Below are 12,967 nucleotides of genomic sequence, written 5' to 3' on the forward strand. Positions count from 1 at the left end.
GAGGTGTTAACTACTGAGCCAGCCCGGAACACGTCCTTCACCCTTTCAACGGCATGGTATTTATATCTACCACTTACCGCTCCTCAGGAGCATCTCGGAGAGGAATTGTGTTTTCAGCAATACCAGCAAGATTGCACAATGAGCGCGCGCGTTACCTGATAATGTTCTGTAAGGGGCTTGATGGAGCAGAGTTTTTCAGAGCACTGGGGTTAGGGGACAGCGAGTGCAAAATAGACTTTTAAGCAGGTAGAATTAACTAGAAGGAGTTTTCTGATTGGTGGCTAAAATCAAGGTACGAGTGAAAATTAAATCCTTCACTGCAAAGTACCAGTCCTCAACTTCACTATTTAAAAAAAAGATAAATCTAGTTGTTGGTTCACTAAGTATTACGGCTAGGTGGCGTTAGCCGCCGCCCTGTCTCAAGGGTAGAGCTATGGTGGCTAGAAGGAGCCACCATAGTACAACAATATCAATCCATTCATTCATTCATCCATGCATCCATCTATCCAGCCACATCGCGCGGCGGCGGCCGCTCTGATCTCGTACACAATAAAAAAATTTCGAGTAAAAAGGGTGTCTTTTTGTCCCACAACAATAATCGTCATCAGGCTTGCGTGCGCTTGCTTTCTTGAAAACTCGGCGCTGGCCACTTTCCTATCGAGAATGCAATGTAACCCTGATAATGGGCATGTCGATCGTCACCGGAATGTACCGGGTGCGGGGCAATAGCGCAAGGATGGAACGCAATATAAATGACGATTATTGTTGTGGGACAAAAAGACACCCTTTTTACTCGCTCTTTTTTTAGAGTGTACACGTACTTTGCCCGTCTTAGAGAAGGGGAGCGACGCTCCCTCGCGCGCCCTTATCTCGCGGTGGCGGGGAGGGGAGGATCGTACGTCTTGGCTGCCCTCGGGCTTTACCTGGAACGATTCTGCTGTAGTTACCAGGCGCACAAAGGTCACTACATTCATTGCAGTCTCCGTTTGCGAAAAACGCGCGCTTTTCAGACACAGCGAAGTAACAAATGAGACGATTATTCGCGTGCATCAGCACCTGTGAGTACGTGTCGTGCGTCATTTGTGCATGAAAAACGCGGAGCACATTTCGATCTGCTTTTCAGTCTTTGCGTGACCTTTCAATTTGTTGCTATCGCGTTCATTGCTTCGCCATTGTGGCAAAGCTGTGACTTTTTCATGTAAAACAACCTGGAGCGCATGCTTGTTCTCATTTTTATCAGGTATTAAATCTAGTCTGGACAACCTTAAAAAGCGATAGTAATTAACACTGGTTTGTAGTAAAATGTAGCTAAGTGAGCATTCTTTAGCACTATGAAAAAAGCAAAAGAGCAAGACTAAGAAGTCTGCGTTACAAGTGAAATACAGAGCCGCTTTCTGACAAGTCAGGTAGACGATACAGGCAAAATGCTCTAAGTAAAGAGAAAGAAAACTCAAGCAGAGGTTCTCAGAGACTGGTTACATAGGGACTGCATCACACTTTCGTGCCCTCTTTATATGTCCAGGTGCAATCATGTGCAATTTTGTTCAATCATGCGTAATCTTTTGTTTTTAGACTTGTGAAGCAGCGTCAACAAACAGATTTCGTAGCACTGGCATAATCTGCGATGAAAGATGATGCAGGAGACGTCAACTAGCAATGAAATAAACTTCAAGAATTCTACACTTGGAACATATCTAATAGTTTATAATTTGCACCATACCATGTGATTCAGACGTGAAGACGAAACGCTGTGAAGTCTGGTTTTTCTGCACAATACTTGAAATGTGAAGTCTGGTTTTTCTGCACAAGACTTGGAATGCAGTGACCTGCTTTCTCATTTGCGTCAGTGGATGAATTTTCTGATACTTTTATCTTTAGCAGTATCCCTTGAGCCCCTACATAACTGCGCCCATCGTAGTGTTAGCTGGCAGTTACCATACAGGCCCTCCAACCCCTTCCTCATTTTTAATCATTTTTTTTCTCTTTGTGACATCTTCCACCAGCAGAATACCCCCCAAGAAACGATGGCTAAATTAAATACGACTACTTCCCGCGATAGAACCCCCCGTCAGACATCAGACACGTAATAGGGCGAATGAAAGAAATGCAAGCAGTGTGGCAACTACACTCTCTGCTGTTTCGCATTTCTCTTCAAGTGGTTGCAGCCTGGACGGTAATAAAAAGCCACTAAGTCTCCCACTGTACAATCAAGAACTACTCTAGTATCATTTTATTGCCACCAAAGTCATAGCACGACGAAAACGGCGCGCCGTGCTATTTGCGTTTCTTTAGATCTCCCCTGTACATTATGAACAATGTTGGTTGGCTTAGTATAGGCGACTCGAAACCATCCTGCCATAACTTATATTGTTAGCCTCTCGTAACCCACTTCCTCATGCAACGTCTCAACAAGATACCTTTAGGGCAATAAAATGAATGAATGAATGGGTGCCCGATGTAAACTTCAGGAGTGCGTAATTTCACTGTACAGTGTCCCCACTAAGGACGCTGCTACGTCGACGCATAAGAACCAACACGAGTTAATTCTCGGAAAGATCACACGCCGGATCCGCCCGCGCTGCTCGCTGTGCTCTTCGTCGTCGGCGCAGCCGTGCCACCACACATCCGTCTTCAACGTCGAAAGATGGGGAGGGCAGTCAACGCTCACCTATACACGCATCACGCTCCACCTAGAATAATCAGCGCACGCGTGAGCACAATCCACCACCGCAGCCCTCCGCTGGAGTATATACGCGCCTATACAGGGGGCACCGCCGTTGTACGTCATCCACACGGCATCGTACAGAAATGGAGGCGTGAGTTTACCGGTCCGCGTCGACAATGTGCGTGACACGCGATCGCACGTGCAGCGACCGGAGCGGTCTCTGCCGGCAAGTAATGCGCCTCACGCGCGCGCGTATTACGCACATTGGTAAACACGCCGCGGCGAATCTCGGGGACGAGTTGATCCACCTTTCCTCTCCACCAGGCTCGCCGAGGAGACGACGTTCTTTTTATGGAAGCTGCGCGTCAGCAACCTGTTCGCTCCTGCGTCAAAACGACGCAATCGGGTACGAGGTAAGAATATAAACGAAAGGGCAACGCCGAGGAAGAACCCACCGCGGCAGGAAGAAGGAGGAAAGCAAAGAGAGAAAAAAAACTGACTCGAATGACTTTTCCGTGTAACGGCCACTCGACGACGACGCTTCGTGCATAAGCGCAGAAGAGCTCGGAAAACATTCCCTCGCACGGGTCTTCGTTTGATGCACTCAATAAGGTTTATCCGGGCTCATTCTATCACTCACTTTTCCTTTTGCGGATCATCGAAGGACGGCACCAGAGACAACGGGAGGAAAGATGTTCGCGATGACGTCGCGCCAAACGGCGAGGCCGCAAGGCAAACACTCGGCGCAGCTCGCGTCAACGTTTACACAAATATGCAAGTGGCAACGGACGGTTATTGCGGGACAGTCGTCATCCACACACCCGGCCGCCTCGCCTTCACCATCACCGTCAGTCGCACTGAGGAGCGATCGCACAATACCGAATGTATGCGCACTCACGACACCGACAAGACGGAAACCGAAACGAAAGTGCACACCGACTTTTTCGTCACTCTTGGTCAGCGAGAGTAGCGAATCCGAGACAGCCACGCATGAGTGGTGCGCAGGATATTATCGCTAGTTTCACACGAAAAGCCAGCTATGAAACAGCGAACGCAAACTAAAGAAAAAAAGAGGGGGCGAAACGAAAAAAAAAAAAAAAAAGCTCGGCAAGCTCGGCAATGTTCACTTACTTAGTAAAATTGGGGTAACGAAAAAAGCTCCGACAGCTTTACCGCGGAAAGTAATTTAAACAAAATATCAAGGCCTCGAGAACTACAGTTTTCCCACTAGAGACATAGTGGCAACAAAACAGAGCAGTTGGACGGCTCTAACAACCCGTCGAAAGAGTGGTTTACAATGCGGCAGTAATATACCTGGCAGTCAACACATGGTCTTTCTTTCTTTCATTCTTTCTTTCTTTCTTTCTTTCTTTCTTTCTTTCTTTCTTTCTTTCTTTCTTTCTTTCTTTCTTTTTTTCTTTCTTTCTTTCTTTCTTTCTTTCTCGCACAAGTACTCAGACATTCGTTCCACGTCTCATTTGCAGCACCGTACAGCGCAGAGGCCCTGCGTGTACGTCAAACGATGCATACGCTTAACTTGATAACGGAGGCACGCTGATGCAAACCTTTTAAAAGCTACACTGCTTCGCGCTTACGGGTTAAACGGCGCAGAAGAGTAAAGGGACAGCGAATTCATTCCTACATGCCTGCAACACCTACAGCGTAGTTGTTACTGCACAGCTGTGTGGGATTCCCCTCTCTTCCTCCCCTCACGTTGCACCGAAAAGTGGCGAAAACAAGGCGGAAAGCAAAGCACTGGCGGCTAGCCCACCCGTCGCCGACCTGAAACCCATTACAGTTGCTCTTTACAGCCGGCCCATGTAAAGTATTTTCCATTCCAGTACACTGTACATTCCAGGCAACTACTTGGTCGTTGCGCCAACCGGCGTTAATTTATTGACTGCGCGGCAAACCGCAATCCCCGCGAGAAAAGTGACGCAGCTGAAAACCACACAGGCGCAAAGCCGGAGTATACGGCACAAATTCTTGTTTTCCTTATACTTATATTAAAAGCCTATGCGGGGTGCATGTTAATTTTCGAAGTATACGCGGTAATTAATGTCTTAGGCGTGTTAAATCCTTTCTTTTCGTCATTTTTTTTTCTTTTCGTGTGCATAAATCACGAAAAAAAAAGAAACTACGGAATAATACTGCTTGTCTTTTTTTTTTTTCCGCGGAAAAAAGGGCCCCGCTGAGCTAGACCTAACGTCTTCAGAGGTGGCAGTGCGACAGTCGAGATATATAAGAGAGGGGGAAAAGAGGGAAAGGCTCTATTGGCCGAAAGATCGAGCAGAGTCGCCGGCTGGTGGCAACTGGCTGAAGCGCGCAAGTGTAGACCACGACCAGGCTAGCTGCACCTTCCGTGCGTCGTCTGCTAGCCACGTCGTATTTCTATGGGCGCGTACGCCATGCATGCACGTTCTCAAAGGGTGGTTTGTACGGTTATCTCAGCGCCAGTGCAGCTGCTGGTATACGTATGTCTGAAACGACGTACGAAAGCATTTGTTCTTGCAGGGCTGATAACACACTGCAATAAGATCGGCGAGGGCAATATAGCAGAGTGCTGCTTATTGCCGTCGTGCCCTCCATTCACCAGAATAATTTGAGCGGGTAGCGCTTTCTGCTTCAAGCACATCGTAAAATGTTCTTGGCATCCAGCCAATCATGAGGACTATATTATGACGTGTGAATACAACGTTGTAGCGACTCGGTTGTAAAAAAAAAAAAAAAAAAGAGCTCTAGGCCACGTATACTTGCGCGCTGTTGGTACGGCACCGTAGTTTATCTATTATGCGAGGAGTCTTAGTTCTGTTTATCTGGCCGTGGTACCACTACATAGAAGTATTACAATCGCATTAACTGACACTGCGGTACTTAAACTGCACTTAAAATAAAGTTGCCGTGCACAACCATGTGCTTAAAATTAAGAATGCTTTGAAGAGCCCAGACATTCAAAATTAATTCAGAAGACTTACCTTACAATTAATGTCGTATAATTTCACTGAAAATTATCTTTTTAACATTGTCTTGAGCGTTTGTGTGGTATTATTATTGAGCGACGGAAGGCAGCGGTCATTTACACACACAGACAAAAAAAAGGAAAACATGCTTGTTTCATAAAATAACTAGACCACTGTTTCAGCACAGCCATGCACGTAATCCATCGACGAAATCTTTCTGCTGAACTCTTTCAAGGTTTTTACATGAGCATGTACGTGCTAAACGCAATGTAGCGCAAAGCGCTGTAAGCCACTAAGCTTTCCTGACTAGACGTATCGACTGTCCCACATTTCGTGACGAACAGAATGATAAAAAAGAAATACATATGTGTATACGTTCTAACTATAGTACTGAACTCATCGCACACATATGCAGGCTTTCTACGACTTTTCTTGCTCTTTTTTGTTGTATGCAGATGAGAGAAAAGTAAATAAGACTTACTTCACTGTATTGTGATTGAACCACTCAGTCGCACTACAGCAGTGCCTACGCACTGCTGTAGTGCGACGCACTAGTAGGCGGAACACAAGCTAAACACGTACAAACAACACAACGAAAGCGTGATTTAGTGCGAAAGCGCGCCGACAGTCACCCAGGGACCTTTGACAGGCAGAATTCGCTTTAGTCGCTGGTAACGAAGGTTAGGTGGGCAGATGAGATTAAGAAGTTTGCGGGTATAAATTGGCAGCAGCAAGCACAGGACCGGGTTAACTGGCGGAACATGGGAGAGGCCTTTGTCCTGCAGTGGACGTAGTCAGGCTGGTGATGATGATGATGAACGTTGCATAGGCTTCGTGCACCAATTCAGTATAGGAAGGAGCGTAGATATTACTACTAGTAAAGCGCAGTCGATGCGTTTTATTCTCCCGCAATCGGCTCAGACCACACGCAAAGGAGCGCCGCTGCATGTATACTTGTGTACGCGCTGCCAACCGCCTATCCACACTTCCGCGGAGACGGTGTCGCCACCAATAGGCCAATCTCGCCGCGAATAGCTGAATTCGACAGCGGGAAACGAAAACCGCCAGACACTTTTCAACGCCCCTCTGCTAGGATCCGCTTACCTTTGCCTGTCATCGTGGGCACAGCGCAACGATTCTACGTACACGGTAGACCGCACCGTTCGTAGAACTTTCTCAGACGCCGAGCGGGACCTCCGAACAATACAGTCGGGTCGATCAGTAGTCCATTTATAACGTGCCATTCCGTTCTTCAACGCAGTGTACAAAAAGACAAAAAGTGTTCGAACTACACGCCCAAGGAAAGTGAGCACCATGAGGGCAAGCCTAAGATTCCTACGCCCCATCCCGTCCTGGGAAGCACAGCCACACTGTGTGTGTGTGTGTGTGTGTGTGTGTGTGTGTGTGTGTGTGTGTGTGTGTGTGTGTGTGTGTGTGTGTGTGTGTGTGTGTGTGTGTGTGTGTGTGTGTGTGTGTGTGTGTGTGTGTGTGTGTGTGTGTGTGTGTGTGTGTGTGTGTGTGTGTGTGTGTGTGTGTGTGTGTGTGTGTGTGTGTGTGTGTGTGTGTGTGTGTGTGTGTGTGTGTGTGTGTGTGTGTGTGTGTGTGTGTGTGTGTGTGTGTGTGTGTGTGTGTGTGTGTGTGTGTGTGTGTGTGTGTGTGTGTGTGTGTGTGTGTGTGTGTGTGTGTGTGTGTGTGTGTGTGTGTGTGTGTGTGTGTGTGTGTGTGTGTGTGCACTTGTGTGTGCGTGTTAATACAGACATCAGAGCATAAGGAAAGGGGGAACCTGACAGGCTGCATTTTTTGTTGTTATATCCAACCAGATGAAGCCGACATAACGAAGTCGTAAGTATCACATGCAGGGTGTAAATTCCGAGAGCTCGATTTATTTGAAATGTAGATACGCTGCGGTGAAGGTACAAACGGCGATTGATTGATATCAACGTTGCAAGCTTCTAAATGATCCTACGGGTACACTGTACACGTCACACCGTGCGGTTGGAAGGATGCCCCACATGGCTGCCAGCGGCACAGACCAGCACTCTGCGGTTAACTACCGAGGACGCTGTATGAAATTACTCGGCTTTTAATAAGAAAACGCACGCACATACAAAGCGAGAGCGTGGAAACTCCGAGAAGTGTATGGGAGGCCAGCCGTCAGAAGGCGCCGAGGTGCTCTTTCACATGCGCTCCCGTGGTCCGCAAAATTTTGACCACCACTGTACACAAGAACAAATGTAGAATTGAAAATGGCGCTCTTTTCCTGTTTCTGCATTCCTTCCTATACATTCGTTGCGTTGCACCTGCGACATTTTGACCGCATAGCGACGCAATCTATCGGCACGCCACATGCGTCATGCGCACACATGTTTTATTTTACAGGGCACGCCGTTTTGGCCTGTCTCACGAGAACGAAACAAAAATATACATATCATTGTAGCGCATGTACTTGAACGACAAGAGATGTGTAGGTGAAGCGCAGTGGCTTAGGGAGGCGCAACCTTGGCATGCGTCCAGGAGGAACGACTGCTACCACGTATACGTTTCGGCGAGATATTAAGAAGGACGGTAAACGAAAAGAAAAGAAAGAAAAACTCTTTTACCACCACTTAAATGGCGCAGTACAAGGCTCCCGACATTTGGAGCAGTATTCCATAACACACGACCAAGAGTAGTGAACATATGAGACAAACTAACACAGAAAACTGAGAAGTGGAGGACGAGATACCTTAATTTCACGTACCGATCGAGGATATTGTGGAAACGTGAAAACATGTGCTGCTAAAGATTCTAATAAGTTTAATTACGATGTGCTCAAGGACAACACAACGATATTAAAAAAAAAACATTGGCCGGATATCTGAGAGATTCGCTGCAAATGTCGTCGAAAGACGAAAATCTTCTGCCGGCCATCTTTTTCGTGCATAGCGTCGCATTTTCAGCTCAGTGTAAGAAACACTTGGGTCTTTAGAATTATGTATCTACGTATATTCTAGTAAAGGAACACAGCCACCTAATGCGTAAGTATTGATGCTGCGCCTCAGATATGCGTAATATTTGCGTTTTGATCGAGCAGTGTTCACAAGTATACGAACGCAGCCACCAGTTAAAAATGGCTGGGCGTTCATCAAGTGCTTACACTTGAGCCAAGTGGGTTAGTCGTTTGACGGATAGACACAGACAGAAATTACCGCGTTCAAATATCCCAAGAAAGACTATCGTTTTTGAAAAATAAATTTAACAGCATAGGTGCCACACATTATTAATTAAAAGCGAAAAGAAACATAGGGGGTATTATACCCTTGATTTATATAAAAAAAACTATATAATTGTTGGGGTCCTAGGGGCCACAATGAAGAGCTCAAGCAATTTCCACAGCTGCGCCTCCTTCGCATGCTTACCCGAATTTAAGTACACGGGCCTATGGCATTTCCCATGCACCGAAATGCGGCCACCGCGGCTGGAACTCGGTCCCGCATTATCCGTGTCAACAGTCGAGCTTCATAACCACTAGTGTATACATACCACCCCGGCTACCCTTTGTTAAATGTTCTGCGGAGAAGAAGAATGCGCAGTCACGCAATGACGTATGATTTGATTGATTGGCTAACGGGGTGACTATAGATGATCGATTATTGGTTCATCTCAACACCATAACGGATGTCGAAGGAAAAAAAGAAAAGAAAGAAGGACGGCTTTAGGAACTCGCTGGCTCAAGTACTAACAAAGGCAACCGCGCCAGAAGCAGAATATTTTTTTTTGTTTCACGTTGCCACGCGTGGGCTTTGACGGAAACAACAAATCAAACACAGCATCAAACACTTAATCAAACATTTAAAGGGATACTTCGAAGAAGTTTTCCGCCGCCTTTAGACGGCTTTCGATTCCGCAGATCTCATGCCAGGTGTGGCGAGTTCAGGCAGCGCCGCAGCCGCAGCATTTTTTTTTTTTTCGTTTTCCGTTTTTTTTTTCGTTTCCTTCTTTATTTAATCAAGCACACGCATGTTATACACAATACTTATTCGCCGGCCTCAATAGCTGCTAACCCCTTTTAATGTGAGGGACCAACTGCCACTAGGCGACAAACTTAGCTAATGATATCCACAAGACGGGGGACGGTCGTATGTTTAGATGACATGAAACGCGCCTACTATTAGGGTGTGTATTGAAAAAGAAAGCAAAAGCTGGCGCGCTCGCGAGTCCACCCCTCGTCTCAGCTGTCCACACGCCAAAGGATAACGCGGTCCAGAGAGTTGGCTAGCGCGCGCTATAAAAGCTGCGCCCTTATCGCGTTGTTTCGCGCGAAGAATGAAGCGCCATTCATTCATTTCAGCGGGCGTCCGACGGCAGTCGTGAGGTCACGCGACAGAGAGCCCGAGGGAGGACAGCGGCGCATAGCCAAACAAAAAAGGGACATCGCAGCAGGCCAATGTCCAGCTGACCGCCATAACGCGGAGAACAGCGTTCGCCACTAACTGATCTCGCAATATGATACTCCCGACCGACATTTTTTTCACTCGCTTATATACGCACGCCGCAAGCCGCAGCCCGGAACACAAAGTGTCCCATAGCGCGCCGCCCGGACAGCGACGAGAGAGAGCTCCACGTCGTTTTTGACTATAAAAAAAGGAAGAAAAAAGCGCGCCGTTCGCTGGCGGGACGCCAGCGACAGTCGCTGCTTGAGCGCCGGCTCATCTCCGATATATCATCCCCTGTCGGGCGCAAACGTTGGCTCAGCTGAGCCGCTGGGCGTTTTAGAAAACTCCGCAGTTGTCCCATGAAAGGAAGGAAAGACGGGCAGCGGAAGAATGTGCGTGTCTCGGAGGAGCTGCCGCTGCACGTGTACAGGCGCGAGCAACAAAATGGAACATGACGAAATCGGAAGACAGCCGGTCTGTTAAGTATAGAACAAAAGGCTCGGAGGAAGCAGTGCGGAAGAAAACAAAACAAGGCCCGGACGAAACGAGCCGAGACGAGCCAATAGTGGGCGGGGCCGAAAGAAAGATCGGCTGCCCCCCCCCCCCACCCCTGCTCTCTCTCCAGATGTGCTTCTATGAGTTCACTTTTCTTGTTTCTTTTCTCCGTGCAGGCCTGTATAACACACGGTCAAGGTTTCAACGTTCCCTCTACGCCACCCATCACGGACTCCGGCGTGTCACGGCATGTGTCACGCCAGGATAACGGATGCGGAGAATATATATGCGATGAGACGCAGCTACATAAGTTGCTGACATAGAAAGTATAGCGGTATAACATCGGTCTTAATAGCGGTGCGTGCGGTGGGGCGTTGTTCAGTCGGTGCACGGGCTTCAGCGTTTACCTCGCAAGGTCCTACCGCGGTCGCGCACGCCATCAGACCGCGAGAGACAGTCCCCTCTTAAACACAGGCCAGATATTGGCGGCGATATATAGATGATTATGACGAATGGGCCACGTAAAGGAGGCGGGCTGTCTCCAATGTGCCGAAAGCAACGCAAAGACAACACCCTCTAAACGACGACGTCGTGAAGAACGCCCGCCCGGACCATTTCTTTTCGAAGATCAATGTCAAGAGGCAATGGTATACGCAGTCTCGAAGGTGAGAGGCACAGGAAACACAAAGAGAGAAGTCGAAATGGAGGAGCATATACGTTCCGTTTCCATAAACTACCTACTAGTTAAACTTCCGTTTCCATAAACTATCTACTTGTTAAACTCACGGCGAGAACAACTTGGTAACAAACGTGCGTACGTGCGAACCGAAACTGCACGAACGCAATCTAAGCACCGACATGCACACCGTGCAGCGATATATGTACGCAAAACTGTCGAACGACCACGCAAGAGATCAATTGCGAAAGGAGATACGCCAACACTACAAACCGAGTTGAATTGGCCAATCGGAAGAGAGCTGGAAGCAGAACTTATCTCCGCTGTCGGCTGTCGGAGGCAGCGCATATACGAGAGCTACACAAATAGCGAGGAATTCGGCAAGCCGGAATGATTTGCCACATTCGATAACTACTTGCCTATTCATTCGCCCTCGCGCTGTCAATATCTAGAATCCTGGCTAGCTCATTTGAGTCATTTGTTAGAGTGGCACCCATGGACGTATAAGGGCAGATGGTTTCGAACTACGGATCAAAACGAGTTTTTAGACAATCGAGAAGATTTTCTTTCTGCGAAATCCTTGCAGAAGTACTCGTAACCTTGACCTACAAACGGGTTAACGGAAAATTTGCCTCGGTAGCGGATTTATAAGATTTTTTTAATCTTCAGTGATATACGCCACCGACTGTCACTGGTGATTGGCCAAAAGCTTTCGCCGCACATCCCGAAAATGGTCAGACACATTAATAACTATATAACGGGAAAACATTAAAAGATCAAAACAAAAAAAAATTGCCCGCAGCTTCCCTCGGGGGAACACTGAGGAGGATGCGGAGCATATAATTGGTTAACGGGGTGTTAAAGTGCGACTTACTTGGGTCGATGGCTAAATTGGTTAACGTGGTTGTGAAATGGGGTGTTAAATTGCGACTTACTTGGGTCGATGGCTAAATTGGTTAACGTGGTTGTAGGAGGGGGTGTTAAATGAGTGAACACGTACACACGTATGCGAAAGGACGGCGCTGGTCGAAGGGACGTCAATCATTGTCTTTGTGGATTCGTTGGAATTTATTTCACCGCGACCTTGGACGTCGACGCGCCGTACAAACCAACCGACGAGCGGCAACTGAGCGAGCGAGCGCCGACCTTGAGTATATATACAGCGCGACGGCGCATGCACTGTCAGCTGTTGAATGTTCCCGAAGGAGAAGCGCGCGCGCGGCACAGATGGCGACGGAGCATGCGCTGTCAGCTGTCGAATGTTCTCGAAGGAGAAGCGCGCGCGGCACAGATGGTGGGCGACGGCGCGACGGCGCATGCGCGCGCGTCAGCTGTCGAATGTTCGAGAAGCGGTGCGGACGGCGCGGACGGCGCACTACAAGGCGCGAGTATAACCCCTTCAGGCGCAACGTCCACATTTGTGGACGCCAAGTTCACACCTAGGTGTTTCGAAAATCGGTCTTGAATCTCGCGCGCAAACAATGCTCCCGCAACCTCTGCATCTTGCTGCAAGGACGCGTGGCGCCATCTCTTGCATTTTGTTCAAAATAACATCGTAAACAAAATTCAAACTGGACGCCTCCACTTTCTATGGCGGGACGCGTAAGTGGCTCTGATGTTTTTATCGTTTACTTCGTACCTTTTTAGCTGGCGTGAAATTTTGCATTTGTCAGTAATAACTAAGATATCCCACATGCCTTTTAACAATATTTTGGCAATAGGAAATCATTTGTAATGACAGAAAGGTTCAGCTAAA

At 47.8% G+C, this 12,967-nt stretch overlaps 1 protein-coding gene across 2 annotated transcripts in view; it reads right to left on the reverse strand.

Annotated features, from left to right (window-relative positions):
- The window catches only part of PIP4K (phosphatidylinositol 5-phosphate 4-kinase), a 122,421-nt gene that overhangs the window by 32,263 nt on the left and 77,191 nt on the right, over positions 1-12,967 (reverse strand). The gene's annotated exons all lie outside the window — the stretch shown is intronic.

The sequence above is a fragment of the Rhipicephalus microplus genome, chromosome 1 (genome assembly GCF_043290135.1).
Source record: "Rhipicephalus microplus isolate Deutch F79 chromosome 1, USDA_Rmic, whole genome shotgun sequence".
Lineage (NCBI taxonomy): Eukaryota > Metazoa > Arthropoda > Arachnida > Ixodida > Ixodidae > Rhipicephalus > Rhipicephalus microplus.